Genomic DNA, 5,158 nt, shown 5'->3' on the forward strand with positions numbered 1-5,158 from the left:
CAAAAAAAAAAAAAGGTGATATTCTCACCATCGGTGGGACCTAGCTTTAAATTTAAAGGCACAAATACCGGGGCTACCCCCAAAGGTAGTCTCGATGATGAAAGCAAAGAGATTAGTCCAACAATGTGGTTGGACTATATTAGCATGTGCCGTAGACGTAAGAGGAAAAGAAAAGGCCCTAGAAAACGTGTCCATCGTAAATGAGTTCCCAAATGTGTATCCGGATGACCTACCTGGAATACCCCCTTCTTGAGTGGTCGACTTAATCATCGAACTCGAGTCGAGAACTGAGCCTATTTCTAAAGCACCTATCGCATGGCGCTAGCAGAGTTGAAAGAACTCAAGGCGCAATTACAAGACTAACGGGAAAAAGGGTTCATTCGACCTAGCATAATCCCCTGAGTTGCGCCAGTGTTTGTTCAAAAGAAAGATGGATCGATGCATTTGTGCATCGATTACAAAGAGTTAAATAAGAGAACCATAAAGAACAAATATCCTCTGCCTAGAATAGAAGACTTATTCGATCAACTCAGAGAGGCAACGATATTTTCTAAGATAGATCTGCGATTAGGTTACCATTAAATAAAGAGTAAAGAAAAAGACGTACCAAAGACAGCATTCAAGACAAGGTATGATCGCTACAAGTTCGTTGGGGGTGTCATTTGGCCTCACCAATGCTCCAGCTTTGTGAATGGAGTTAATGAATCGAGTGTTCAAGGACTGTCTAGACACTTTTGTGATCGTGCTCATTGATGACATCCTAGTATACTAAAAAACAAACTTGGTACACCAGGAACACCTCTAAAATGTCCTAGCCACCCTAAGAAAGAACAAGTTGTATGCCAAGTTCTCATAGTGTGAATTTTGGTAATGATAAGTTTTTTTCCTAGGATACATGGCAACAAAGGATGGAGTATCCGTAGATCCTACTAAGATTAAAGCGGTCACAAAGTAGGAACGCCCAACTTCGGTAACACCAGTACAGAGTTTCTTGGGACTAGCAAGATACTATCGAAGGTTCGTGTAGCACTTCGCTAGAATAGCCTCGCCTTTGACACAGCTAACGAGAAAAGGGGTACCATTTATATGAAATGACGCTTGTGAGGCAAGCTTCCAAAACCTAAAAAAGAGATTGGTAACCGTCTCGGTACTCACAGTACCCGAAATCTCAGAAGAGTACGAATCTATAGTGACGTCTTTAAAGAATGGACTAGGATGTGTGTTAATGCAACACGTTAAAGTTGTTGCATACGCGTCCTGTCAACTAAAATAATACGAAGATAATTACCCTACCAACGACCTGGAGTTGACCGCTGTAGTGTTCACGCTGAAATTTGGTGACACTATCTGTATGGAGAGAAAAATTCAAAGTTTAACCGACCACAAGATTTTAAATATTTCTTCACCCAGAAAGAGTCAAATATGAGACAGAGAAGGTGGTTAGAATTGGTGAAGGACTACGATGTAGATATCCAGTATCACCCTAGAAAAGCAAATGTGGTCGCAGACGCTTTGAGTAGAAAGGTGGCCCACTCTTCGGCCCTCATTACGAGGGAAGTAAGGGTACAAAGAAAATTCGAGGGAGCCAACATAGTTGTAGCGACCGAGAGAGTAATAGCACAACTGGCCCGACTTACAGTGCAACCTACACTTTGGTAAAGAATGGTGACCTCCGAACGAGAGAATCCAAACCTACAGAAAGTCTTAAGCCAGCTAGCTGAGAGCCTAGTAAATGGATTCTCGAAGACCTAAGATGAAGGACTATTGTATCAGGGAGGCCTATGTGTCCCAGAGAAGTTAAAGAAGGAGATACTAACGGAAGCTCACAACTCGCCATTTGCCATGCACCCAGGAGGTACAAAAATATACCAAGATTTTAAACAACATTTCTGATAGAAGAGCATGAATAGGGACATGGCCGAGTTTGTGAGCGAGTGCTTAGTTTGTCAACAAGTGAAAGTTCCTAAACAAAAGGGCAGTGGGGTTGTTGTAGCCCCTAAGCATACCAGAGTGGAAGTGGGAAAACATAGTGATAAGATAAGGAATCAATACAAGGGGAATAAGATTCGGATTACCTTGTTGATCGAATATCTCAAGCAAAGAACACTTTGTTTGAGATTCGAATCACTCCAGAAGCAAGATCGATCATGTCTAGCTTCAATGATTCTTGTTGATCAAATATCTCAAGACAAGAACACTTGATTGAGATTCGAATCACTCCACAAGCAAGATTGATCATGTCGAGCTTGAATGATTCTACATGCAACCTAAACTACATAGAGTTGCAAAGAAACTTAGCCATTGGCTAAAGAAAAGCACAAATGCTTCTTTTGATATATCTTCTAAGTCTTATTACAAATACAACATAGATGGCTTTATATAGCCTCAAAATGAAACTATTAAAGGCATTCCAAAAGTTGTAACATTCACACTTTATGGCCATAATTAGCCATTATGTAAATGTAACCGAAATTAAATAAAAAGTCTTAAAACACAATAACTCTAAATTATAACCCACCCAAAATTTACAACAATCAAACTTTATTCTTCTTCAATGTAGCATGAATTGAAACATCTTTTGATAATTTTGACAACCTTTTCTTCACATCTTCATTGAAGTATATTGTATGATTGATGTCTCTTGGTTCATATCACATAGCAATGAATTTCATAGTAGGATTACCCAAAACGCACAAAACATATACAGTGATCTGGGTAGTTGTCGATAGGTTGACCAAATCGGCACACTTCCTACTTGGGAAAGCTACATATACAGTTGACAAATGGGCACAACTGTATGTGAAAGAAATAGTAAGACTACATGGAGTCTTAGTGTCTATAGTGTTGGATCGGGATTCACGCTTTACGTTAGCGTTTTGGTGCGGACTTCAAAAAGCATTGGGTACCCGCCTCGATTTTATTACCGCCTTCCACCCCCCCAAACAGATGGACAAACGAAGTGTTTAAACCAAATTCTAGAGGGCATGTTATGCGCTTGAGTACTAGACTTTAGGGGAAGTTGGGATTCCATACTTCACCTCATGGAATTCTCGTATAATAACAACTTCCAAGCCACTATTGGTATGACACCGTTTGAGGCCTTGTATGGGAAACGGTGTAGGTCCCCACTATGTTGGGACGAAGTAGGCGAAAGAGAGTTAGTAGGACCCGAGCTTGTTCGACTCACCAACGAGGCTGTTCAGAAAAATCGAGTGAGGATGCGTATCGCTAAAAGTCGACAGAAAAGCTACGCCGATGTAAGGCGTAGAAGCTTAGAGTTCGAGACAAGGGGCCTAGTACTCCTCAAGGTGGCACCTATTTAAGGTGTCTTGAGGTTCGGACGTACGGGCAAGTTAAGTCTTAAATTCATTGGACCATTCGAGATCCTAGAGCGAGTTGGTCCAGTAGCGTATAAGTTAGCCCTACCTATAGCCCACTTAGAAGTACACGATGCATTTCATGTGTCGATTCTGAGGAAGTACATTACGAACCCTATCTATGTAATAGACTATGAACCACTCCAACTCAATGAAGATCTGAGTTATTAGGAAAAACCAATAAGAATCTTAGCAAGAGAAGTAAAACCGTTATGCTACAGAAACATTGCGTTCATTAAGGTGTTGTGACGAAATCACCACACTGAAGAGGCCACGTAGGAGTGTAAGGACGAAATAAAAGAAAAATTCCCTGAGTTAGTATACGAGTTGGAGACTTTCGAAGACGAAAGTTCTTTTTAGGGGTAGATAATGTAACGCCCCGTTGGGTTTAGTTATATATATATGTGTGTGTGTTAAAATAAAAATAACAAAATAAAGAAAAAGAAAAAAAAACTGACCACCTCCTTTAATCTCTCCGTCCATCCCCTAAAATACCTCCCTCAGTATCAATAACTCAGCAAAAAAAACAAAAAAAAACAAAAATAGAAAGAAAATATTTTTATGGAGGAAACTAGAAGGAAGGCAGATAATGGAGAGATGGTAGACAGAGATGTCATTTCAAAAGGTTAGTAGTCAGATTTACCTTTTTTTTTTATTTTTCTCTTTCTTTCTGCAAAGGATATTAGCAATTATTTAGATCTGAGTTAGAAATTTAGAAATTATCTGTTGCAATGATCTGAATTAGAAATTATATGTCCTAGCGAGGGTCCATGAAAATTGATAAAAAAAAAAGAATAGATAGATAAGGAGGAGAGAAAGATAGGGAAAAGAAGGATCTGGATACATATTCAAAGAAAATAAAATCTAGCAATAGAATTAAAATATGAGACAGAGAGTAAAAGAGAAGAGAGAAAGATTGGAAGACAGATCAAATAAAAATAAAAAATACCAAATTTGGAAAACATAATCAAAAGAGATTTTCACAGGAAAGAGAGGAGATTAAATTTGGAAACAGTAAAGTTAAAGAAAGTCTGGTGAGTAGAATTAAACCCATTGTAATAAACTGCCTAAAATAATGAAACTAATTAAAAGAATTAAATTTAAATGGCTTAAAATAATTAGATATGGAAGTAGAATTGAAAGGCTAAACAGAATTAGAGTCGAAAGAAACAAGAAAAAAAAACAAAGAGAGAGGATTTTAGGAAAGAAAAGAAAGTTAGAACAGTTTGAAAATGGCAAGTACCGTTCATATGGCACTGACAAAATTAAAAGGCTAAACAGAATTAGAGTTAAAAGAAAGAAGAAAAAAAAAAAACAACAGAGAGGATTTTAGGAAAGAAAAGAAAGTTAGAACTGTTTGAAAAAATGGTAAGTACCGTAAATAGAATTAAAATATGACATAGAAGAGAAATAAGTGATAGAAGAAGATATGAGAAATTGTTGTATTTGTATCTATAGGATATAATTAAATGTTGAATTATCCAAGCCACTTGAAATATTAATAATATTGACATATTATTAATTTAAGTTTTAAGTTTTATTATCCTATATAATTTAGAAACAATGAAAACATGGAATTCGATTTTTATTGAGACCGTTTAGAGCAGTTTTTCACACGATTGGTTGGATTATTAATTAAAATGTGAAATACTAACAAAATGTGACGAACGATGCGATAGGAAGCAAACCTTGGCAACATTTGGTGTAGTTCTCGAGAAACGGGATCTTACGTAAATAAATTAGGGAATTCTTCGGCTAAGGCCAACCAGGTAAGTGGCCTT

The sequence above is a fragment of the Cucurbita moschata genome, unplaced genomic scaffold (genome assembly GCF_002738365.1).
Source record: "Cucurbita moschata cultivar Rifu unplaced genomic scaffold, Cmos_1.0 Cmo_Scf00054, whole genome shotgun sequence".
Lineage (NCBI taxonomy): Eukaryota > Viridiplantae > Streptophyta > Magnoliopsida > Cucurbitales > Cucurbitaceae > Cucurbita > Cucurbita moschata.